Source organism: Leuciscus leuciscus, assembly GCF_965113295.1.
Source record: "Leuciscus leuciscus genome assembly, chromosome: 15".
NCBI lineage: Eukaryota > Metazoa > Chordata > Actinopteri > Cypriniformes > Leuciscidae > Leuciscus > Leuciscus leuciscus.
In genome coordinates this window covers 789,062-817,013 of record NC_138739.1, presented here as the reverse complement: position 1 = coordinate 817,013, position 27,952 = coordinate 789,062, and the positions used below count along the sequence as shown (strand labels likewise).

At 37.5% G+C, this 27,952-nt stretch overlaps 1 long non-coding RNA gene across 1 annotated transcript; it reads right to left on the bottom strand.

Annotated features, from left to right (window-relative positions):
* Window positions 1-4,721: 4,721 nt before the first annotated feature.
* Window positions 4,722-10,228, bottom strand: LOC309475857. The gene is made up of 2 exons (XR_014197867.1): window positions 9,850-10,228; window positions 4,722-5,683 (listed from the first exon to the last, which is right to left on the bottom strand). It is a non-coding gene; the product is annotated as an uncharacterized lncRNA (long non-coding RNA).
* Between the last annotated feature and the right edge of the window lie 17,724 nt (window positions 10,229-27,952).

The following is a 27,952-nucleotide window of genomic DNA, read 5'->3' as shown; positions in this document are numbered from 1 at the left end:
TCGCGGGCCTCGGGAGCGCGCCCCCCCGCGCATCGCAGGCCCGCGGACCCCCGACTTTGAACGACCGCAACTCCCGACCCAAACCACCCCGAACCTTGTGTGAGAGCTCGTTGGAAAGGGCGCGTCCTTGGCTAGCTTCAATTCAAATGTGGTGTTATTTGCCCTGGGCATTCCAGAGATAATAGCCCGAACAGATATGCCTTATAACAGTCATAACTGCCAGCCCCAATCGCCCAAAAACACCTTGATGGTCTCATTCAACAGGGCTCCTCAAGCACTATCTATGCTCTGAGTTTCAGAATTTTTCGCCTTTTGGTTCCTGAGATATAAGTAAAAAAACAAATTCCCATTCATTCATTCAAACACTTCAACTGTAAAAAAAGCTATAATACCACTGTCCACTGGAGGGAGCAGCAGGATTACGCATGATCTTTTAATTCGCTTTCAGTATTGGGAAATAAACAAATGCTTTAAGAAGCAATCTTTTTTATTACGATGTTTTTTGTTTTATTATGATATTTGTATATATTTTATTATTTTATTATGATTATGAACGGTTTGATTGACATTAGTGATTCTTGAGGCAAAGTTGTTCAAGATGAGGAGATGAAGATATTTTCACAATATCACATCATAAAAACATTGAAAACATATTTGTCTTTGTGTGTGTGTGTGTGTGTGTGTGTGTGTGTGGATGGATGTGTTTGTGTTTGTGTGTGTGTCTGTGTGTGTGTGTGTGTGTGTGTGTGTGTGTGTGTGTGTGTGTGTGTGTGTGTGTGTGTGTGTGTGTGTGTGTGGATGGATGTGTTTGTGTTTGTGTGTGTGTCTGTGTGTGTAAGCATGCTTAATGGAAAGAACATGGAGAAACTGCTTTGTTTTACTGGTGGATAAAAAAGTCTTTCAAATGAAAGTGAGTCAATTAGTGGTCTTCTACTGCCCTCTGCAGGACATTCTACTTAATAAAATATTTTCATCTGTGCTTTTGCATTAGTTTTTGGACTATATAAAATTACTTGCATGAAAATCACCTATTATAACACAGTCATGTTTTGTCAAAGTTTATCACTTCATTTTTACTGAGCTCTCAGTTTGAACAATTCTGCCTCTCAGTGATTAATTTGAAATCTGAAAATGGTGTTATACAGAGGAGATTTGCAATTATCATTTTGTTACCTATCTTTTATTTTAAATATCTACATCTACAAAAAAATGTGTGTGCATGTGTGTGTTCAAGCATGGTTAGTGTATTAAGTATTATTGTTTAAGTATTATTGTTTTCATTTACATTTTAACCACCAGAAGAAGAACACTCATTGGTTCATTCTGCTCACTAAAATATTATTTTTCATTTTTTTTCCATTTGAAATATTGTTTAAACTTAATAAAATCATTCAAATTACATTTCAAATCATATTTTGTCTGTTTATAAATCCCACAGACTCACATTGGCTGCAATACTAATGTTTTTGTAAAACACAGACCTGATAGTCTAATCTGTGTGTATTGTGCATATATTATTGATATTATTACTATTGCAAATCATGTTATTGTAACTCATATCTTAATAGAATATTATTTGTAATTTTAATTCTTTATTTCTTAATTGTTTTTTTATGATTACTACAGATATTATCACCAAAGATATCAACTACACCTTCACTTTTAGTATTGACACGCTGCACACACAGCACAATCACACACTCACTAATGCATTCAAATAAATGTAATCTTAATGTGCTACTTTATTTGTACATGATTAGAATGAACAGAAATCTAAGAATATTTTTCTTCTTTTGTTAAAGCCATTTCAGACTCCAAGTAAGCATTATATTACTAATCATCTATTTTAAAGGTGCCATACAATTGAAAACTGTATTTATCTTGGCATAGTTGAATGATAAGAGTTCTGGACATGGAACTGACATACCGTGAGCCTCAAACACCATTGTTTCCTCCTTCATGTGTAAATCTCCTGTTTGCAAAAGACCGCTGAAAAATGAGTGAATCCCACCATAACACCGACTGTGACGTTGGAGTCAGGATCATTAATATTTATACCCCCCAAATTTGCATTTTCCAGTCCATGTTCTAGGCCAGGCAGTGTTAATGTGGACCTGCACAGCCGAATCATCAGAAGATCTGCAGGTATTGTGAAGAAGCAAGCAAGGACAATAGTGAAAATGGCAGATCATGGATATAAATGCTATGTCTGAGGCTGTGCTGCGGATTTGAGAACTTTTTTACAAAAGAGAACTGTCAACAGGCATGGTTGATGTTTACAACAGGATACCTCACCATTTTAATTCAAAGCTGTTAGTTTGCTCTTAACGGAGGCCGATCAGAACGAAACTCGGTGGGCATGTTGGACTCGTGGCCCTAGAGGTCTGTAAGAATTTTGAAAAATCAGCCACTAGTTGACGCTAACAGGTTTTACGGCTATGTAATCACGTGATGCATATCATTTGATAGATCTCCTCATACTGGACAACTTTGCCTCAAGAACTACTGCTGTCAATCAATTTGTTCATTAAATACTTGCGATTATGTTAAAAAAACTACTTTTGCGAACTAGTCCTAGGTTTTTCGCCCGATCGGAAATATACCAGTGCAGTACAATTCTCTGGAAGCTCTAGATTATTAATTATATAAAAAACTGTAACTTTACCCATTGGGTAGCCATAACAGGATCATTTAGAAAATGTGTATGGCAAAAAACACTCAAAAGCCTGTAAATCCTAAACAAAAACTCAGACAACTCACTAAACTGCCTTATGTGCTTAAAGACCCTAAATGCTTGAACCCCGCTAAATGCTGCTTGCAGCTTTAATTATTATTATTATTTTTCTTCTCCGCTAAAACGCATCGTGCAGCCCAAACCGTAAGAGCTGGAACCTTGAAACTTTGTCAGATGGTAGTACAAAAATCGAGGAGAGGTTATCAAAGTATGAGCCCAATTGGCCCATAGGTGGCGCTATAGCAATCAAAAGCGCGAAACTGGTCATAACTCCTAGACCGTGTGTCGTAGGCTCAAGTGTCTTATATTAATGGAAAGCTGGAAACCTGAAGTTCAAAATGTATATCTCCGATTTCATTTCCGGTATGCAAATTTTTCCGCTATTTTGAATTTAGTTAAAAACCTACTTTTGCAAACTAGTCCGTGGTTTTTTGCCCGATCGGAACCAAACCAGTGCAGAAATGTTCTATGGAGTCTGAACATCAATAATTATCGAAAAAAAGTTGAAATTTCCATTCACGGTCGCTAGGGGGCGCAAAATTAACATTGTGGGAGGAGCCTATTTTACTAAAATGGCTATAACTCAAGAAGTAATTCAGTAAACTTCACCAAACTTGCTACACATGTGTAGGAGGTCAATCTGAGGTCACAGTAAAAAAATTGCGTCGATTGGCCACATGGTGGCGCTATAAACAAAAAAAAACATATGGACACCTGACCGTTTTTCCGAATGACTTGAAATTTGGTATGCAGTGTCTTGGCCCAAGGGGCCATGTATGTCTAAAAGGATATTGGCGTATCTCAAAAAACATGGCCGCCATTGGCCAATGAGGTTTGAGCACCGTTAACGAAGTCCGATCGGAGCGAAACTCGGTGGGCATGTTCGGCTCTAGACCCTAGAGGTCTGTAAGAATTTTGAAAGAAATCGGCCACTAGTTGGCGCTAACGAGTTTTAAGGCTCTGTAATCACGTGGTGTTACACTTATCATCACACAATGAATATCATTTGATAGATCTGCTCATGCTGAACAACTTTGCCTCAAGAACCATTGCTGTCAATCCAATAGTTCATTAAATATTCATGAATATGTAAAAAACCTACTTTTGCGAACTAGTCCCTGGTTTTTTGCCCGATCGGAACCAGACCAGTCTAGGACAATTCTCTGGACTCTCTAGATCAATAATTATCAAAAAAAAGTTGAACTTTTGCATTTGGGTGGCTGTAATAGGGTCATTTATAAAATGGGTGTGGCAAAATACACTAAAAAGCCTATAAATCATATATAAAAACTCAGAACTTCACAAAAATTGGTGAGCATATGTGACATAACATCATTAATAACCATGCAAAATTTTATGGAGATCGGACCATAGGTAGCGCTACAACTGTTAAAAAACTGTAAAACCATATATTTCCTATGGTAAATTGCCTGTATTGGCTGTAAATGGTCTTTTCCATCTATGATCATATAATTTTCATATAATAATGTTCAAAACTAGTGCAGTACAATTCTCTGGACTCTCTAGATCAGTAATTATCACAAAAAGTTGAACTTCTTCATTTGGATGGCTATAATAGGGTCACTTCAAAATGTGGCCTTGACCAAGTGTCCCCGAAAGCTTATATCTTTTAAGATGCTCAGATCTTCTTAAAAACAAGTCAGAACATGTGAAATATCACTCTGAATAAGCATCAAAAATTTCAGACAGATCGGAGAAAATTTGCCTCTATAACAGTTAAAAAGGTGAAAATGATATGAATTTAATGACATATTAAGCCAATAAGTGGTATTTTACTGCCCCCTGCTGTTAAAAAAATACATTTACAATCAAATGTAGTCAGAATTCATCTATTGAAGTATTACTACTGACAATTGTGTCACATTGAGAGATGTGAATCCTGAAGGTGACTTGCAGTAAACAGTTTGATCACATCCTATGGTTCAAATGTCATCTGATTAATAGTTTACAAAGACTTTGTGAAATGTTTATAGACCATTCAAATATATTTTCATAATGACATATCCCAATAGCATTGAAAAACAACAACAACATTTGTCTTTGTGTGTGTGTGTGTGTGTGTGTGTGTGTGTGTGTGTGTGTGTGTGTGTGTGTGTGTGTGTGTGTGTGTGTGTGTGTGTGTGTGTGTGTGTGTGTGTGTGTGTGTGTGTGTGTGAGAGAGAGAGAGAGAGAGCATACATTATGGAGTTAACATGGAAAAACTGGTTTGCTTTAGTGCAGAAAACTGGTGAAAACCATGAGGTTTAAAGTGAAAGTGAGCCAATAAGTGGTCTTCTACTGCCCTCTGCTGGCCATTCTACTTATTAACGAAGTCTTTTCACATGTGCTTTTCACATGTGCTCAAATTCATATTTAGACTCTAAAAATCACTAATGTAACAATAACAATTATAACACAATAAGATTTTGTCAGTGTTTATCACTTCATTTGAACTGACACTTCACATAATTGCTAGTAATGTGGTAAATCATGGTAAATCACACTACAAACAATGGTAAATCATACTAGAATGTAGTATTTCATGGTAAATCATGGTAAACTATGGTAAATCATGCTACAATCATAGTAAATAATACTAGAATGTGGTAAATTGTTGTGGGAGGAGCCTATTTTACTAAAATGGCTATAACTCAAGAAGTAAATGAGATATCTTCACCAAACTTAGTACGCATGTGTATGGGTTCAATTTGAGGTCACAGTAAACAATGTTATGGAGATCGGACCATAGGTGGCGCTATAACTGTTAAAAAGCTTTAAAACCATATATTTCCCATGGTAAACTGCCTGTATTGGCTGTAAATGGTCTTTTCCATCTATTATGTCAGTGGTTACATGCTTGCTTAATAACTCTTAATAACTTTTGATGCTTTTGTGCTTAAATGCCTTAAAGGCCTTAACTGCTTGAACCCCGATAAATGCTGCTTGCAGCTTTAATTATTATTATTTTTCTTCTGCCGTAAAACGCATCGTGCAGCCCAAACCGTAAGAGCTGGAACTTTGAAACTTTGCCATATGGTAGTACAAAAATCGAGGAGAGGTTATCAAATTATGACCTCGAATGGCCCATAGGTGGCGCTATAGCGACCAAAAGCACGAAACTGCTCATAACTCCTAGACCGTATGTCGTAGACTCAAGTGTCTTATATCATTGGAAAGCTGGATGCCTGACGAACAAAACGTATATCTCCGATTTCATTTCCGCCATGATAGATTTTCCGCCATTTTGAATTTTGTCAAAAACCTACTTTTGCGAACTAGTCCCTGTTTTTTTGCCCGATCGGAACCAAACCAGTGCAGAAATGTTCTCTGGAGTCTGAATATCAATAATTATCGAAAAAAAGTTGAAATTTCCATTCACGGTCGCTAAGGGGCGCCCAAATGTATGTTGTGGGAGGAGCCTATTTTACTAAAACGGCTATAACTCCAGAAGTAAATGAGGTATCTTCACCAAACTCGGTACAAATGTGTAAGAGGTCAATTTGAGGTCACAGTAAAAAAACCGCGGCGAATGGCCACATGGTGGCGCTATAACATGAAAAAAACATAAAACGGCCCATAACCACCTGACCGTTAGTCCGATTGACTTGAAAATTGGTATGCAGTGTCTTGGTCCAAGGTGCCATGTATGTCTATGAGGACATTGGTGTATCTCAAAAAACATGGCCGCCATCGGCCAATGAAGTTTGAGCACCTATAAGACAAGGTTAACGGACGTCGATCGGAACGAAACTCGATGGGCATGTTCGACTCATGGCCCTAGAGGTCTGTAAGAATTTTGAAAGAAATCGGCCACTAGTTGGCGCTAACGAGTTTTTTTGGCTCTGTAATCACGTGGTGTTACACTTATCGTCATAAAATGCATATCATTTGATAGATCTGCTCATGCTCAACAACTTTGCCTCAAGAACCACTAATGTCAATCAAACCATTAATTAATTATTCATGAATATGTTAAAAACCTACTTTTGCGAACTAGTCCCTGGTTTTTCGCCCGATCGGAACCAGACCAGTCTAGGACAATTCTCTGGACTCTCTAGATCAATAATTATCGAAAAAAAGTTTAACTTTTGCATTTTTCGCATGGGTATATTGGGTCATAAAGAAAATGGGCGTGGCAAAATGCACTCAAAAGCCTATAAATCCTAAAGGAAAACTCAGAACTTCACAAAAATTGATGAGCATATGTGACATAACATGCTAAAGAAGCATGGACATTTTTATGAAGATCGGACCATAGTTGGCGCTATAACTGTTAAAAAGCTTTAAAACCATATATTTCCTATGGTAAATTGCCTGTATTGGCTGTAAATTGTGTTTTCCATCCTATGATCATATAATGTTTATAAAATAATCTTAAAAACCAGTGCAATACAATTCTCTGGACTCACTAGATCAATAATTGTCAGAAAAAGTTGAACTACTTCATTTGGATAGCTATAGGGTCACTTCAATATGTAGCCTTAAAATGAATACCATATTAAGCCAATAAGTGGTATTTTACTGCCCCCTGCTGTCATTTCATCATACTACTCCCTAATATTGTTATATAATTCATATTTAGACTTTATAAAATCATTATTTTAACATTTAACATGAAAACGAAAGTAAAACGGCATTTAGGCCACGCCCCCCCAGTACAAATTCACTCATAACTCGAAAACGGAAAGTCGTTGCGCGCTCAAATTTTTATGGTAAGGTCCTCTCCGGGCTCTTGATCGAAACGTGTCGTCGCGGGCCTCGGGAGCGCGCCCCCCCCCCGCGGATCGCCAGACCGCGGGACCCCCGACTTTGAACGGCCGTAGCTCCCGACCCAGACCACCCTGAACCTTGTGTGAGAGCTCGTTGGAAAGGGCCCGTCCTTGGCTAGCTTCGATTCAAATGTGGTGTAATTTGCCCTGGGCATTCCAGAGATAAAAGCCTCAAAAGACATGCCTTTGAACAGTCATAACTCCCGAACCCAATCGCCCAAAAACACAGCGATGGTCTCATTGAACAGGGCTCCTCAAGCACTATATATGCTCTGAGGTTCAGAATTTTTCGCCTTCTGGTTCCCGAGATATAAGTGAAAAACCAAATTCCCATTCATTCATTCAAACACTTCAACTGTAAGATGTAGGCTGTAATTCCACTGTTGTCAACTAGAGGGAGCAGCAGTATTACACATAGTATTTAATCTTTTTATCAGCTTTCAGCTTTGGCCAACAAACAAATGGTTAAAGCTATTTTTTTATTTTTATTATTGGACTGATAATATAGATCACAATGAAATATATGAAATGGTTAGACCATTAAAATATTTTTTTCACAATAACACATCCTAAAGACATTGAAAACATATTTGTGTGTGTGTGTGTGTGTGTGTGTGTGTGTGTGTGTGTGTGTAAGCATGCATTATTGAGTTAACATGGAAAACACTTATATTACAATAACTATTATAACACAATCATATTTTGTCAGTGTTTATCACTTCATTTGCACTGACACTTCACATAATTGCTAGTAATGTGGTAAATCACGCTAGAAACATGGTAAATCATAGTAAGTAATTGATGGTCTCATTCAACAGGGCTCCTCAAGCACTCTCTATGCTCTGAGTTTCAGAATTTTTCGCCTTCTGGTTCCCGAGATATAAGTGAAAAACCAAATTCCCATTCATTAATTCATTCAAACACTTCAACTGTAAGATGGAAGCTGTAATACCACTGTCCACTAGAGGGAGCAGCAGGATTACGCATGACCTTTTCATTAGTTTTCAGTATTGGGAAACAAACAAATGCTTTAAAAAGCAATCTTTTTTTCTTTTTTTTCTTTTCTTTTTTATATTATTAGATCAAAAAGGAATTCTAATAGACCAATAAATATATTTTCTCAATAACATATTCCAAAACATTAAAAACATATGTGCATTTGTGCATGTTTATTTCTGTGTGTGTGTGTGTGTGTGTGTGTGTGTGTGTGTGTGTGTGTGTGTGTGTGTGCGTGTGCGTGTGCGTGTGCGCGTGTGCGTGTGCGCGTGTGTGCGTGTGCGTGTGCGTGTGCGTGTGCGTGTGCGTGTGTGTGTGTGTGTGTGTGTAAGCATGCATTATTGAGTTAACATGGAAAAACTGGTTTGCTTTAGTCCAGAAAACTGGTGAAAATCATGAAGTTTAAAGTGAAAGTGAACTAATAAGTGGTCTTCTTCTGCCCTCTGCTGGCCATTCTACTTATTAATGAAGTCTTTTCACATGTGCTCACATTCATATTTAGACTCTAAAAATCACTTATATAACAATAACTATTATAACACAATCAGATTTTGTCAGTGTTTATCACTTCATTTGCACTGACACTTCACATAATTGCTAGAAACATGGTAAATCATAGTGAATAATACTATAATGTGGTGTATCAAGGTAAACCATGCTAGAATCCTGGCAAATCATTCTAGAACGTGGTAAATCATGGTAAACTATGCTAAAACAGGGTAAATCATGGTAAACCATGTTAGAATGTGGTATATCATAGTAAATCATGCTAGAACAGGGTAAATCATGGTAAACTATGATAAATCATGATAAACTATGGTAAACCATGCTAGAATCACAGTAAACAATGGTAAATCATGCTAGAATATGGTAAATCAAGGTAAACTAAGATAAAATCATGGTAAACTATGTAAATCATGCTAGAATCATAGTAAATAATACTAGAATGTGGTAAATTATTGTGGGAGGAGCCTATTTTACTAAAATGTCTATAACTCAAGAAGTAAATGAGATATCTTCACCAAACTCAGTACACATGTGTATGGGTTCAATTTGAGGTCACAGTAAACAATTTTATGGAGATCGGTCCATAGATGGCACTATAACTGCTATAAAAAGCTTTAAAACCATATATTTCCTATGGTACATTGCCTGTATTGGCTGTAAATGGTCTTTTCCATCTATTATGTCAGTGGTTACATGCTTGCTAAATAAAACTTAATAACTTTTGATGCTTTTGTGCTTAAAGGCCTTAAAGGCCTTAACTGCTTGAACCCCGATAAATGCTGCTTGCAGCTTTAATTATTAGGGGTTCAAGCACGAAGTGCTGAACACCTATTGTATTTGTACTGATTTTTATTATTAGGGGTTCAAGCACGAAGTGCTGAACACCTATTGTATTTGTACTGATTTTTATTATTATTATTATTATTATTATTATTATTATTCCGCCGTAAAACGCATCGTGCAGCCCAAACCGTAAGACCAGGAACCTTGAAACTTTGCCATATGGTAGTACAAAAATCGAGGAGAGGTTATCAAATTATGACCTCGATTGGCCCATAGGTGGCGTTATAGCGACCAAAAGCGCGCAACTGCTCATAACTCCTAGACCGTATGTCGTAGGCTCAAGTGTCTTATATCGTTGGAAAGCTTAACGACTAAAGGTCAAAACGTATATCTCCGATTTCATTTCTGGTATGTAAATTTTTCGCCATTTTGAATTATGTCAAAAACCTACTTTTGCGAACTAGTCCCTGGTTTTTTGTCCGATCGGAACCAAACCAGTGCAGAAATGTTCTCTGGAGTCTGAATATCAATAATTATCGAAAAGAAGTTGAAATTTTGATTCATGGTCGATAGGGGGCGCTAATTGAACGTTGTAGGAGGAGCCTATTTTACTAAAATGGCTATAACTCGAGAAGTAAATGAGATATCTTCACCAAACTTGGTACACATGTGTATGAGTTCAATCTGGGGTCACAGTAAATAAATCTCGACGATTGAACAATAGGTGGCGCTATAACATGAAAAAAACATGAAAAGGGCTATAACCACCTGACCGTTAGTCCAAATGACTTGAAAATTGGTATGCAGTGTCTTGGTCCAAGGTGCCATGTATGTCTATGAGGACATTAGCGTATCTCAAAAAACATGGCCGCCATCGGCCAATGAAGTTTGAGCATCTATTAGACAAGGTTAACGGAGGCCGATCGGAACAAAACTCGGTAGGCATGTTCAAATCATGGCTCTAGAGGTCTGTAAGAATTTTGAAAGAAATCAGCCACTAGTTGGCGCTAGCGAGATTTTTGGTTTGTTAAATAAAACTTAATAACTTTTGATGCTTTTGTGCTTAAATGCCTTAAAGGCCTTAACTGCTTGAACCCCGATAAATGCTGCTTGCAGCTTTAATTATTAGGGGTTCAAGCACGAAGTGCTGAAACCCTATTGTAATTGTACTGATTTTTAGGGGTTCAAGCACGAAGTGCTGAAACCCTATTGTAATTGTCCTGATTTTTATTATTATTATTTTTCCGCCATAAAACGCATCGTGCAGCCCAAACCGTAAGACCTAGAGACTTGAAACTTTGCCAGATGGTAGTACTATTGCTCGCTACTCAGATACACGGACTCAGCCCAATCGGCCCATAGGTGGCGCTATAGCAATCAAAAGCGCGAAACTGCTCAGAACTCCCAGACCGTAAGGCGTAGCTTCAAGTGTCTTATATCATTGAAATCCAGAGCTCCTGAAGAAAAAAACGTATATCTCCGATTTCATTTCCGCCATGATAGATTTTTCGCCATTTTGAATTTTGTCAAAAACCTATTTTTGCGAACTAGTCCCTGGTTTTTCGCCCGATCGGAACCAAACCAGTGCAGAATTGTTCTCTGGAGTCTGAAGATCAATAATTATCGAAAAAAAGTTGAAATTTCGATTCATGGTCGCTAGGGGGTGCAAAATTAACTTTGTGGGAGGAGCCTATTTTACTAAAATGGCTATAACTCAAGAAGTAATTAAGTAAACTTCACCAAACTTGGTACACATGTGTAAGAGGTCAATCTGAGGTCACAGTAAAAAAAAGTGCGTCGATTGGCCACAGGGTGGCGCTATAAAAAAAAAAAACGTATAGACAACTGACCGTTTTTCCGAATTACTTGAAATTTGGTAAGCAGTGTCTTGGCCCAAGGGGCCATGTATGTCTAAAAGGATATTGGTGTATCTCGAAAAACATGGCCGCCATTGGCCAATGAGGTTTGAGCACCGTTAACGAAGTCCGATCGGAGCGAAACTCGATGGGCATGTTCGGCTCAAGCCCCTAGAGGTCTGTAAGAATTTTGAAAGAAATCGGCCACTAGTTGGCGCTAACGAGTTTTATGGCTCTGTAATCACGTGGTGTTACACTTATCATCACAAAATGCATATCATCTTATAGATCTCCTCATGCTGAACAACTTTGCCTCAAGAACCATTGCTGTCAATCAAACAGTTCATTAAATATTCATGAATATGTTAAAAACCTACTTTTGCGAACTAGTCCCTGGTTTTTCGCCCGATCGGAACCAGACCAGTCTAGGACAATTCTCTGGACTCTCTAGATAAATAATTATCGGAAAAAAGTTGACCTTTGGCATTTGGGTGGCTGTAATAGGGCAATCTATAAAAGGGGCGTGGCAAAATACACTAAAATGCCTATAAATCATAAATGAAAACTCAGAACTTCACAAAAATTGGTGAGCATATGTGACATAACATCATTAACAACCATGCCAAATTTTATGGAGATCGGACGATAGGTGGCGCTATAACTGTTAAAAACCTTTAAAACCATACATTTCCTATGGTAAATTGCCTGTATTGGCTGTAAATGGTCTTTTCCGTCTATTATGTCAGTTGTTAAATGCTTTCTAAATAAAACTTAATGTCTTTTGATGCTTGTGTGCTTAAAGGCCTTAAAGGCGTTAACTGCTTGAACCCCGATAAATGCTGCTTGCAGCTTTAATTAGGGGTTCAAGCACGAAGTGCTGAAACCCTATTGTTATTGTAAGGATTTTTATTATTATTATTATTTTCCCCTAAAACGCATCGTGCAGCCCAAACCGTAAGAGCTGGAACCTTGAAAGTTGGCCAAATGGTAGTCCTCAATTTGGGGAGAACGTATCAAAGTATGACCTCGATTGGCCCATAGGTGGCGCTATAGCGACCAAAAGCGCGAAACTGCTCATAACTCCTAGACCGTATGTCGTATACTCAAGTGTCTTATATCATTGGAAAGCTGGACGCCTGACGAACAAAACGTATATCTCCGATTTCATTTCCGCCATGATAGATTTTCCGCCATTTTGAATTTTGTCAAAAACCTACTTTTGCGAACTAGTCCCTGGTTTTTCGCCCGATCGGAACCAAACCAGTGCAGAAATGTTCTCTGGAGTCTGAATATCAATAATTATCGAAAAAAAGTTGAAATTTCCATTCACGGTCGCTAAGGGGCGCCCAAATGTATGTTGTGGGAGGGGCCTATTTTACTAAAATGGCTATAACTCCAGAAGTAAATGAGGTATCTTCACCAAACTCGGTTCACTTGTGTAAGAGGTCAATCTGAGGTCACAGTAAAAAAATTGCGGTGATTGGCCACATGGTGGCGCTATAATATGAAAAAAACATAAAACAGGCTATAACCACCTGACCGTTAGTCCGATTGACTTGAAAATTGGTATGCAGTGTCTTGGTCCAAGGTGCCATGTATGTCTATGAGGACATTGGTGTATCTCAAAAAACATGGCCGCCATCGGCCAATGAAGTTTGAGCACCTATTAGACAAGGTTAACGGAGGCCGATCGGAACGAAACTCGGTGGGCATGTTCTACTCATGGCCCTAGAGGTCTGTAAGAATTTTGAAAGAAATCGGCCACTAGTTAGCGCTAACGAGTTTTATGGCTCTGTAATCACGTGGTGTTACACTTATTGTCACAAAATGCATACCATTTGATAGATCTCCTCTTGTTGAACAACTTTGCCTCAAGAACCATTCCTGTCAATCAAACCGTTCATTAAATATTCGTAATTATGTTAAAAACCTACTTTTGCGAACTAGTCCCTGGTTTTTCGCCCGATCGGAACCAAACAAGTCTAGGACAATTCTATGGACTCTCTAGGTCAATAATTATCAAAAAAAAGTTGAACTTTTGCATTTTTCGTATGGCTATAACAGGGTCATTTAGAAAATGGGCGTGGTAAAATGCACTCAAAAGCCTATAAATCCTAAACGAAAACTCAGAACTTCATAAAATTTTCCATGCTTCTTAAGCAGGTTATGACACATATGCTCATCAATTTTCGTGGAGAGCGGACCATAGTTGGCGCTATAACTGTTAAAACGCTTTAAAACCATATATTTCCTATGGTAAATTGCCTGTATTTGCTGTAAATGGTGTCTTCTATCATATAATGTTCATATCATAATGTTCAAAACCAGTGCAGCACAATTCTCTGAACTCTCTAGATCAATAATTATCAGAAAAAAAGTTTAACTTCTTCAAAAGGTGATTTTATATGAATATAATGACATATTAAGCCAATAAGTGGTATTTTACTGCCCCCTGCTGTCATTTCATCATACTACTCCCTAATATTGTTATAAAATTCATATTTAGACTTTATAAAATCATTATTTTAACATTTACAATCACATTTTGTCAAAACTCATCTATTGAGTATTACTATTGACAATTGTGTTACACTGAGATATGGAAATGGACGAAAGTAAATGAATGAAATGAAACGAAAGTATAACGGCATTTAAGCCACGCCCCCAAATACAAATTCATTCATAACTCGAAAACGGAAAGTCGTTGCGCGCTCAAATTTTGATGGTGAGGACCTCTCGGGGCTCTTGATCGAAACGTGTCGTCGCGGGCCTCGGGAGCGCGCCCCCCCGCGCATCGCAAGCCCGCGGACCCCCGACTTTGAACGACCGCAACTCCCGACCCAAACCACCCCGAACCTTGTGTGAGAGCTCGTTGGAAAGGGCGCGTCCTTGGCTAGCTTCGATTCAAATGTGGTGTTATTTGCCCTGGGCATTCCAGAGATAATAGCCCGAACAGATATGCCTTATAACAGTCATAACTCCCAGCCCAAATCGCCCAAAAACACCTTGATGGTCTCATTCAACAGGGCTCCTCAAGCACTATCTATGCTCTGAGTTTCAGAATTTTTCGCCTTTTGGTTCCTGAGATATAAGTAAAAAAACAAATTCCCATTCATTCATTCAAACACTTCAACTGTAAAAAAAGCTATAATACCACTGTTGTCCACTAGAGGGAGCAGCAGGATTACGCATGATCTTTTAATTCGCTTTCAGTATTGGGAAATAAACAAATGCTTTAAGAAGCAATCTTTTTTATTACGATGTTTTTTGTTTTATTATGATATTTGTATATATTTTATTTTTTTATTATGATTATGAACGGTTTGATTGACATTAGTGATTCTTGAGGCAAAGTTGTTCAAGATGAGGAGATGAAGATATTTTCACAATATCACATCCTAAAAACATTGAGAACATATTTGTCTTTGTGTGTGTGTGTGTGTGTGTGTGTGTGTGTGTGTGTGTGTGTGTGTGTGTGTGTGTGTGTGTGTGTGTGTGTGTGTGTGTGTGGATGTGTTTGTGTTTGTGTGTGTGTCTGTGTGTGTAAGCATGCTTAATGGAAAGAACATGGAGAAACTGCTTTGTTTTACTGGTGGATAAAAAAGTCTTTCAAATGAAAGTGAGTCAATTAGTGGTCTTCTACTGCCCTCTGCAGGACATTCTACTTAATAAAATATTTTCATCTGTGCTTTTGCATTAGTTTTTGGACTATATAAAATTACTTGCATGAAAATCACCTATTATAACACAGTCATGTTTTGTCAAAGTTTATCACTTCATTTTTACTGAGCTCTCAGTTTGAACATTTCTGCCTCTCAGTGATTAATTTGAAATCTGAAAATGGTGTTATACAGAGGAGATTTGCAATTATCATTTTGTTACCTATCTTTTATTTTAAATATCTACATCTACAACAAAATGTGTGTGCATGTGTGTGTTCAAGCATGGTTAGTGTATTAAGTATTATTGTTTAAGTATTATTGTTTTCATTTACATTTTAACCACCAGAAGAACACTCATTGGTTCATTCTGCTCACTAAAATATTATTTTTCATTTTTTTTTCCATTTGAAATATTGTTTAAACTTAATAAAATCATTAAAATAACATTTCAAATCATATTTTGTCTGTTTATAAATCCCACAGACTCACATTGGCTGCAATACTAATGTTTTTGTAAAACACAGACCTGATAGTCTAATCTGTGTGTATTGTGCATATATTATTGATATTATTACTATTGCAAATCATGTTATTGTAACTCATATCTTAATAGAATATTATTTGTAATTTTAATTCTTTATTTCTTAATTGTTTTTTTATGATTACTACAGATATTATCACCAAAGATATCAACTACACCTTCACTTTTAGTATTGATACGCTGCACACACAGCACAATCACACACTCACTAATGCATTCAAATAAATGTAATCTTACTGTGCTACTTTATTTGTACATGATTAGAATGAACAGAAATCTAAGACTATTTTTCTTCTTTTGTTAAAGCCATTTCAGACTCCAAGTAAGCATTATATTACTAATCATCTATTTTAAAGGTGCCATACAATTGAAAACTGTATTTATCTTGGCATAGTTGAATGATAAGAGTTCTGGACATGGAACTGACATACCGTGAGCCTCAAACACCATTGTTTCCTCCTTCATGTGTAAATCTCCTGTTTGCAAAAGACCGCTGAAAAATGAGTGAATCCCACCATAACACCGACTGTGACGTTGGAGTCAGGATCATTAATATTTATACCCCCCAAATTTGGATTTTCCAGTCAATGTTCTAGGCCAGGCAGTGTTAATGTGGACCTGCACAGCCGAATCATCAGAAGATCTGCAGGTATTGTGAAGAAGCAAGCAAGGACAATAGTGAAAATGGCAGATCATGGATATAAATGTTATGTCTGAGGCTGTGCTGCGGATCTGAGAACTTTTCATTCCCTTCCCACAAAAGAGAACTGTCAACAGGCATGGTTGATGTTTACAACAGGATACCTCACCATTTTAATTCAAAGCTGTTAGTTTGCTCTTAACGGAGGCCGATCAGAACGAAACTAGGTGGGCATGTTCGACTCGTGGCCCTAGAGGTCTGTAAGAATTTTGAAAAATCAGCCACTAGTTGACGCTAACAGGTTTTACGGCTATGTAATCACGTGATGCATATCATTTGATAGATCTCCTCATACTGAACAACTTTGCCTCAAGAACTACTGCTGTCAATCAATTTGTTCATTAAATACTTGCGATTATGTTAAAAACCTACTTTTGCGAACTAGTCCTAGGTTTTTCGCCCGATCGGAAATATACCAGTGCAGTACAATTCTCTGGAAGCTCTAGATTATTAATTATATAAAAAACTTTAACTTTACCCATTGGGTAGCCATAACAGGATCATTTAGAAAATGTGTATGGCAAAAAACACTCAAAAGCCTGTAAATCCTAAACAAAAACTCAGACAACTCACTAAACTGCCTTATGTGCTTAAAGACCCTAAATGCTTGAACCCCGCTAAATGCTGCTTGCAGCTTTAATTATTATTATTATTATTCCGCCGTAAAACGCATCGTGCAGCCCAAACCGTAAGTGCTAGAGACTTGAAACTTTGCCAGATGGTAGTACAAAAATCGAGGAGAGGTTATCAAAATATGAGCCAGATTGGCCAATAGGTGGCGCTACAGCGCAAAAAACAAAAAAAATGCATATTTTTGCTTAAATCTCATTAACCGTTTGTCACAGACTCAAGTGTCTTATATCATTGGAATCCTTGGGTCAAGCCGAACAAAAATGGCCTCAAGGATTTCATTTCCGGTATGCAAATTTTCCGCCATATTGGATTTTGTCCAAAACCTACTTTTGCGAACTAGTCCCTGGTTTTTTGCCCGATCGGAACCAAACCAGTGCAGAAATGTTCACAGGGGTCTGAATATCAATAATTATCGAAAAAAAGTTGAAATTTCGATCCACGGTTGCTAAGGGGTGTCAAAACGTTCGAAGGAGGCGGAGCCTATTTTACTAAAATGGCTATAACTCGTGAATGAAATGAGATATTTTCACCAAACTCGGTATGGGTTCAGTCTGGGTTCACAGTAAAAAAATCGCGACGATTGAGCACTAGGTGGCGCTATAACATGAAAAAAACATGAAAAGGGCTATAACCACCTGACCATTAGTCAGATTGACTTGAAAATTGGTATGCAGTGTCTTGGTCCAAGGCCCCATGTATATCTATGAGGACATTGGTGTATCTGAAAAAACATGGCCGCCATTGGCCAATGAAGTTTGAGCACCTATTAGACAAGGTTAACGGAGGCCGATCGGAACGAAACTCGATGGGCATGTTCGAGTCATGGCCCTAGAGGTCTGTAAGAATTTTGAAAGAAATCGGCCACTAGTTGGCGCTAACGAGTTTTATGGCTCTGTAATCACGTGGCATAACACTCATCCACACAATATGCATATCATTTGATAGATCTGCTCATGCTGAACAACTTTGCCTCAAGAACCATTGCTGTCAATCAAACCGTTCATTAATTATTTGCAAATATGTTAAAAACCTACTTTTGCGAACTAGTCCTAGGTTTTTTACCCGATCGGAACCAGACCAGTCTAGGACAATTCTATGGACTCTCTAGATCAATAATTATCGAAAAAAAGTTGAACTTTTGCATTTGCATGGCTGTAATAGGGTAATTTATAAAATGGGCGTGGCAAAATACATTAAAAAGCCTATAAATCCTAAATGAAAACTCAGAACTTCACAAAAATTGGTGAGCATATGTGACATAACATCATTAACAAGCATGCCCAATTTTATGGAGATCGGACCAAAGGTGGCGCTATAACTGTTAAAAAGCTTTAAAACCATATATTACCTATGGTAAATTGCCTGCATTGGCTGTAAATGGTCTTTTTAATCTATGATCATATAATTTTCATATAATAATGTTCAAAACTAGTGCAGTACAATTCTCTGGACTCTCTAGATCAGTAATTATCAGAAAAAGTTGAACTACTTCATTTGGATGGCTATAATAGGGTCACTTCAAAATGTGGCCTTGACCAAGTGTCCCCGAAAGCTTATATCTTTTAAGATGCTCAGATCTTCTTAAAAACAAGTCAGAACATGTGAAATATCACTCTGAACAAGCATGACAAATTTCAGACAGATCAGACAAAATTTGACTCTATAACAGTTTAAAAAGGTGAAAATAATATGAATACAATGGCATATTAAGCCAATAAGTGGTATTTTACTGCCCCCTGCTGTTTAAAATAGTTATTTTGTCATATTGTTTCTATAATTCATATTTAGACTTTATAAAATCATTATTTTAACATTTACAATTACATTTAGTCAAAATCCATCTGTTAAAGTATTAGTGTGTGTGTGTGTGTGTGTGTGTGTGTGTGTGTGTGTGTGTGTGTGTGTGTGTGTGTGTGTGTGTGTGTGTGTGTGTGTGTGTGTGTGGGTGTGTGTGAGTGTAAGCATGCATTATGGAGTTAACATGGAAAGACTGGTTTGCTTTAGTGCAGAAAACTGGTGAAAATCATGAAGATTAAACTGAAACTGAGCCAATAATGGTCTTCTAGTGCCCTCTGCTGGCCATTCTACTTATTAATGAAGTCTTTTGACATGTGCTTTTGAATTCATAATTAGACATTAAAAAATCACTTATATAACAATAACTATTATAACACAATCAGATTTTGTCAGTGTTTATCACTTCATTTGCACTGACACTTCACATACTTGCTAAAACATGGTAAATCAAGGTAAACTGAGATGAATTCATGGTAAACTATGCTAGAACAGGGTAAATCATGGTAAACTATGGTAAATCATGATAAACTATGGTAAATCATGCTAGAATGTGGCATATCATGGTAAATCATGCTAAAACATGGTAAATCAAGGTAAACTAAGATAAATTCATGGTAAACTATGCCAGAACAGGGTAAATCATGGTAAACCATGGTAAATCATGATAAACTATGGTAAATCATGCTAGAATGTGGAAAATCATGGTAAATCATGCTAGAACATGGTAAATCAAGGTAAACTGAGATGAATTCATGGTAAACTAATCTAAAACAGGGTAAATCATGGTAAACCATGGTAAATCATGATAAACTATGGTAAATCGTGCTAGAATGTGGTATATCATGGTAAATCATGCTAAAACAGTCTTTTCCATCTATTATGTCAGTGGTTACATGCTTGCTAAATAAAACTTTATAACTTTTGATGCTTATAAACCTTAAAGACCTTAATAGCTTGAACCCCGATAAATGCTGCTTGCAGCTTTAATTAGGGGTTCAAGCACGAAGTGCTGAAACCCTATTGTAATTGTCCTGATTTTTAGGGGTTCAAGCACGAAGTGCTGAAACCCTATTGTAATTGTACTGATTTTTATTATTATTATTATTATTATTATTATTATTATTATTATTCCGCCCTAAAACGCATCGTGCAGACCAAACTGTAAGAGCTGGAACCTTGAAACTTGGCCAAATGATAGTGCTCAATTTGGGGAAAACCTATCAAAATATGGCCCAGATTGGCCAATAGGTGGTGCTATAATGACCACATTTACTAAATTGGTCATAACTCCTACATACTTTGTCATAGAGGCTCAAATTTAGCATCACTGTGATCCCTGGCTCCAGACGAACAACCTGGCTATCTAAGACCTTAATAGCTTGAACCCCGATAAATGCTGCTTGCAGCTTTAATTAGGGGTTCAAGCACGAAGTGCTGAAACCCTATTGTAATTGTACTGATTTTTATTAGGGGTTCAAGCACGAAGTGCTGAAACCCTATTGTAATTGTACTGATTTTTATTATTATTATTATTATTATTATTATTATTATTATTATTATTCTTCCGCCGTAAAACGCATCGTGCAGCCCAAACCGTAAGTGCTAGAGACTTGAAACTTGGCCAGATGGTAGTACAAAAATCGAGGAGAGGTTATCAAATTATGACGCTGATTGGCCCATAGGTGGCGCTATAGCAACCAAAAGCGCGAAACTGGTCATAACTCCTAGACGATAAGTCAAGTGTCTTATATCATTGGAAAGCTGGACGCCTGACGAACAAAACGTATATCTCCGATTTTATTTCCGTCATGATAGATTTTCCGCCATTTTGAATTTTGTCAAAAACCTACTTTTGCAAACTAGTCCCTGGTTTTTCCTCCGATCGGAACCAAACCAGAGCAGAATTGTTCTCTGGAGTCTGAAGATCAATAATTATCGAAAAAAAGTCGAAATTCCGATTCCTGGTCGCTAGGGGGTGATAAATTAAGGTTGTGGGAGCCTATTTTACTAAAATGGCTATAACTCGAGAAGTAAATGAGATATCTTCACCAAACTTGGCACACATGTTTAAGAGGTCAATCTGAGGTCACAGTAAAAAAAATTGCGTCGATTGGCCACATGGTGGCGCTAAAAACAAAAAAAAACATATAGACACCTGACCGTTTTTCCGAATGACTTGAAATTTGGTATGCAGTGTCTTGGCCCAAGGGGCCATGTATGTCTAAAAGGATATTGGCGTATCTCAAAAAACATGGCCGCCATTGGCCAATGAGGTTTGAGCACCGTTAACGAAGTCCGATCGGAGCGAAACTCGGTGGGCAGGTTCGGCTCAAGCCCCTAGAGGTCTGTAAGAATTTTGAAAGAAATCGGCCACTAGTTGGCGCTAACGAGTTTTAAGGCTCTGTAATCACGTGGTGTTACACTTATCATCACAAAATGCATATCATCTGATAGATCTGCTCATGCTGAACAACTTTGCCTCAAGAACTATTGCTGTCAATCAAACCGTTCATTAAATATTCATGAATATGTTAAAAACCTACTTTTGCGAACTAGTCCCTGGTTTTTTGCCCGATCGGAACCAGACCAGTCTAGGACAATTCTCTGGACTCTCTAGATCAATAATTATCGAAAAAAAGTTTAACTTTTGCATTTGGGTGGCTGTAATAGGGTAATTTATAAAAGGGGTGTGGCAAAATACACTAAAATGCCTATAAATCATAAATGAAAACTCAGAACTTCACAAAAATTGGTGAGCATATGTGACATAACATCATTAACAAGCATGCCAAATTTTATGGAGATCGGACCAAAGGTGGCGCTATAACTGTTAAAAAGCTTTAAAACCATATATTTCCCATGGTAAACTGCCTGTATTGGCTGTAAATGGTCTTTTCAGTCTATTATGTCAGTTGTTAAATGCTTTCTAAATAAAACTTAATGTCTTTTGATACTTGTGTGCTTAAAGGCCTTAAAGGCGTTAACTGCTTGAACCCCGATAAATGCTGCTTGCAGCTTTAATTAGGGGTTCAAGCACGAAGTGCTGAAACCCTATTGTAATTGTACTGATTTTTATTATTATTATTATTATTATTCTTCTGCCGTAAAACGCATCGTGCAGCCCAAACCGTAAGGGCTAGAGCATTGAAACTTTGCCAGATGGTAGTACAAAAATCGAGGAGAGGTTCAGAGATTATGACCCTGATTGGCCCATAGGTGGCGCTATAGCGACCAAAAGCGCGAAACAGCTCATAACTCCTAGACCGTAAGTCGTAGACTCGAGTGTCTTATATCGTTGGAAAGCTGGACGCCTGACGAACAAAACGTATATCTCCGATTTCATTTCCGTCATGATAGATTTTCCGTCATTTTGAATTTTGTCAAAAAACTACTTTTGCTAACTAGTCCTAGGTTTTTTGTCCGATCGGAACCAAACCAGTGCAGAATTGTTCTCTGGAGTCTGAAGATACATAATTATGGAAAAAAAGTTGAAATTTCGATTCATGGTCGCTAGGGGGACCAAAATTAACGTTGTGGGAGGAGCCTATTTTACTAAAATGGCTATAACTCAAGAAGTAATTCAGTAAACTTCACCAAACTTGGTACACATGTGTAAGAGGTCAATCTGAGGTCACAGTAAAAAAATTGCGCCGATTGGCCACATGGTGGCGCTATAAAACAAAAAAAACTTATAGACACCTGACCGTTTTTCCGAATGACTTGAAATTTGGTATGCAGTGTCTTGGCCCAAGGGGCCATGTATGTCTAAAAGGATATTGGCGTATCTCAAAAAACATGGCCGCCATTGGCCAATTAGGTTTGAGCACCGTTAACGAAGTCCGATCGGAGCGAAACTCGGTGGGCATGTTCGGCTCAAGCCCCTAGAGGTCTGTAAGAATTTTGAAAGAAATCGGCCACTAGTTGGCGCTAACGAGTTTTTTGGCTCTGTAATCACGTGGTGTTACACTTATCGTCAGAAAATGCATATCATTTGATAGATCTGCACATGCTCAACAACTTTGCCTCAAGAACCACTAATGTCAATCAAACCATTCATTAATTATTCATGAATATGTTAAAAACCTACTTTTGCGAACTAGTCCCTGGTTTTTCGCCCGATCGGAACCAGACCAGTCTAGGACAATTCTCTGGACTCTCTAGATCAATAATTATCGAAAAAAAGTTTAACTTTTGCATTTGGGTGGCTGTAATAGGGTAATTTAGAAAAGGGGCGTGGCAAAATACACTAAAAAGCCTATAAATCCTAAATGAAAACTCAGAACTTCACAAAAATTGATGAGCATATGTGACATAACATGCTAAAGAAGCATGGAAATTTTTATGAAGATCGGACCATAGTTGGCACTATAACTGTTAAAAAGCTTTAAAACCATATATTTCCTATATAGACTCAAGTGTCTTATATCATTGGAAAGCTGGACGGCTGACGAACAAAACGTATATCTCCGATTTCATTTCCGCCATGAAAGATTTTCCGCCATTTTGAATTTTGTCAAAAACCTACTTTTGCGAACTAGTCTGTGGTTTTTCGCTCGATCGGAACCAAACCAGTGCAGAAATGTTCTCTGGAGTCTGAAGATCAATAATTATCGAAAAAAAGTTGAAATTTCGATTCAAGGTCGCTAAGGGGCGCCAAAATGTATGTTGTGGGAGGAGCCTATTTTACTAAAACGGCTATAACTCCAGAAGTAAATGAGGTATATTTACCAAACTCGGTTCACTTGTGTAAGAGGTCAATCTGAGGTCACAGTAAAAAAATCGCGGTGATTGGCCACATGGTGGCGCTATAATATGAAAAAAACATAAAACAGGCTATAACCACCTGACCGTTAGTCCGATTGACTTGAAAATTGGTATGCAGTGTCTTGGTCCAAGGTGCCATGTATGTCTATGAGGACATTGGTGTATCTCAAAAAACATGGCCGCCATCGGCCAATGAAGTTTGAGCACCTATTAGACAAGGTTAACGGAGGCCGATCGGAACAAAACTCGATGGGCATGTTCAACTCATGGCCCTAGAGGTCTGTAAGAATTTTGAAAGAAATCGGCCACTAGTTGGCGCTAACGAGTTTTATGGCTCTGTAATCACGTGGTGTTAAACTTATTGTCACATTATGCCTATCATTTGATAGATCTGCTCATGCTGAACAACTTTGCCTCAAGAACCACTACTGTCAATCAAACCATTCATTAAATATTCGCAAACATGTTAAAAACCTACTTTTGCGAACTAGTCCCTGGTTTTTGGCCCGATCGGAACCAGACCAGTCTAGGGCAATTCTCTGGACTCTCTAGATCAATAATTATCGAAAAAAAGTTTAACTTTTGCATTTGGATGGCTGTAATAGGGTCATTTAGAAAATTGGCGTGGCAAAATACACTAAAAAGCCTATAAATCCTAAATGAAAACTCAGAACTTCACAAAAATTGATGAGCATATGTGACATAACATGCTAAAGAAGCATGGAAATTTTTATGAAGATCGGACCATAGTTGGCACTATAACTGTTAAAAAGCTTTAAAACCATATATTTCCTATGGTAAATTGCCTGTAATGGCTGTAAATTGTGTTTTCCATCCTATGATCATATAATGTTTATAAAATAATGTTAAAAACCAGTGCAATACAATTCTCTGGACTCACTAGATCAATAATTGTCAGAAAAAGTTGAACTACTTCATTTGGATAGCTATAATAGGGTAATTTCAATATGTAGCCTTAAAATGAATACCATATTAAGCCAATAAGTGGTATTTTACTGCCCCCTGCTGTCATTTCATCATACTACTCCCTAATATTGTTATATAATTCATATTTAAACTTTTATAAAGTCTAAATATGAATTATATAACAATATTAGGGAATAGACTTTATAAAATCATTATTTTAACATTTAACATGAAAACGAAAGTAAAACGGCATTTAAGCCACGCCCCCGAATACAAATTCATTCATAACTCGAAAACGGAAAGTCGTTGCGCGCTCAAATTTTGATGGTAAGGTCCTCTCCGGGCTCTTGATCGAAACGTGTCGTCGCGGGCCTCGGGAGCGCGCCCCCCACGAATCGCAAATTCGTGGGACCCCCGATTTTGAACGGCCGAAACTCCCGACCCAGACCACCCCGAACCTTGTGTGAGAGCTCGTTGGAAAGGTCCCGTTCTAGGCTAGCTTCGATTCAAATGTGGTGTAATTTGCCCTGGGCATTACAGAGATAAAAGCCCCAATAGATATGCCTTTGAACGGTCATAATTCCGGGCTCCAATCGCCCAAAAACACCGCGATGGTCTCATTCAACAGGGCTCCTCAAGAACTATCTATGCTCTGAATTTCAGAATTTTTCGCCTTCTGGTTCCCGAGATATAAGTGAAAAACCAAATTCCCATTCATTCATTCAAACACTTCAACTGTAAGATGGAGGCTGTAATTCCACTGTTGTCAACTAGAGGGAGCAGCAGGATTAGACATAGTATTAATCTTTTTATCAGCTTTCAGCTTTGGCCAACAAACAAATGGTTAAAGCAATTTTTTTAAAATTATTATTGGACTGATAATATAGATCACAATGAAATATATGAAATGGTTAGACCATTAAAATATTTTTTCACAATAACACATCCTAAAGACATTGAAAACATATTTGTATTTGTGTGTGTGTGTGTGTGTGTGTGTGTGTGTGTGTGTGTGTGTGTGTGTGTGTGTGTGTGTGTGTGTGTAAGCATGCATTATTGAGTTAACATGGAAAACACTTATATTACAATAACTATTATAACACAATCATATTTTGTCAGTGTTTATCACTTCATTTGCACTGACACTTCACATAATTGCTAGTAATGTGGTAAATCACGCTAGAAACATGGTAAATCATAGTAAATCATTGATGGTCTCATTCAACAGGGCTCCTCAAGCACTATCTATGCTCTGAGTTTCAGAATTTTTCGCCTTCTGGTTCCCGAGATATAAGTGAAAAACCAAGCACTTCAACTGTAAGATGGAAGCTGTAATACCACTGTCCACTAGAGGGAGCAGCAGTATTGCATATTATCTTTTCATTAGTTTTTAGTATTGGGAAACAAACAAATGCTTTAAAAAGCAATCTTTTTTTCTTTTTTTTCTTTTCTTTTTTATATTATTAGATCACAAAGGAATTCTAATACACCAATAAATATATTTTCTCAATAACATATTCCAAAACATTAAAAACATATTTGTATTTGTGTATGTTTATTTCTCTGTGTGTGTGTGTGTGTGTGTGTGTGTGTGTGTGTGTGTGTGTGTGTGTGTGTGTGTGTGTGTGTGTGTGTGTGTGTGTGTGTGTGTGTGTGTGTGTGTGTGTGTGTGTGTGTGTGTAAGCATGCATTATAGAGTTAACATGGAAAAACTGGTTTGCTTTAGTCCAGAAAACAGGTGAAAATCATGAAGTTTAAAGTGAAAGTGAGCCAATAATAGTCTTCTTCTGCCCTCTGCTGGCCATTCTACTAAAATCACTCTAAAAATCACTTATATAACAATGACAAAATCTGATTGTGTTATAATAGTTATTGTTTATCACTTCATTTGCACTGACACTTCACATAATTGCTAGAAACATGGTAAATCATAGTAAATAATACTATAATGTGGTGTATCAAGGTAAACCATGCTAGAATCCTGGCAAATCATTCTAGAACGTGGTAAATCATGGTAAACTATGCTAGTAGAGGGTAAATCATGGTAAACCATGATAAACTATGGTAAATCATGTTAGAATGTGGTATATCATGGTAAATCATGCTAGAACAGGGTAAATCATGGTAAACTATGATAAATCATGATAAACTATGGTAAACCATGCTAGAATCACAGTAAACAATGGTAAATCATACTAGAATGTAGTATATCATGGTAAATCATGCTAGAATATAGTAAATCAAGGTAAACTAAGATAAAATCATGGTAAACTATGTCAATCATGCTAGAATCATAGTAAATAATACTAGAATGTGGTAAATTATTGTGGGAGGAGCCTATTTTACTAAAATGGCTATAACTCAAGAAGTAAATGAGATATCTTCACCAAACTCAGTACACATGTGTATGGGTTCAATTTGAGGTCACAGTAAACAATTTTATGGAGATCGGTCGATAGATGGCACTATAACTCCTATAAAAAGCTTTAAAACCATATATTTCCTATGGTACATTGCCTGTATTGGCTGTAAATGGTCCTTTCCATCTATTATGTCAGTGCTTACATGCTTGCTAAATAAAACTTAATAACTTTTGATGCTTTTCTACTTAAAGGCCTTAAATGCTTGAACCCCGATAAATGCTGCTTGCAGCTTTAATTATTATTATTATTATTATTCTTCCGCCGTAAAACGCATCGTGCAGCCCAAACCGTAAGTGCTAGAGACTTGAAACTTGGCCAGATGGTAGTACAAAAATCGAGGAGAGGTTATCAAATTATGACGCTGATTGGCCCATAGGTGGCGCTATAGCAACCAAAAGCGCGAAACTGGTCATAACTCCTAGACGATAAGTCATAGACTCAAGTGTCTTATATCATTGGAAAGCTGGACGCCTGACGAACAAAACGTATATCTCCGATTTTATTTCCGTCATGATAGATTTTCCGCCATTTTGAATTTTGTCAAAAACCTACTTTTGCAAACTAGTCCCTGGTTTTTCCTCCGATCGGAACCAAACCAGAGCAGAATTGTTCTCTGGAGTCTGAAGATCAATAATTATCGAAAAAAAGTCGAAATTCCGATTCCTGGTCGCTAGGGGGTGATAAATTAAGGTTGTGGGAGGAGCCTATTTTACTAAAATGGCTATAACTCGAGAAGTAAATGAGATATCTTCACCAAACTTGGCACACATGTTTAAGAGGTCAATCTGAGGTCACAGTAAAAAAAATTACGTCGATTGGCCACATGGTGGCGCTATAAACCAAAAAAAACATATAGACAC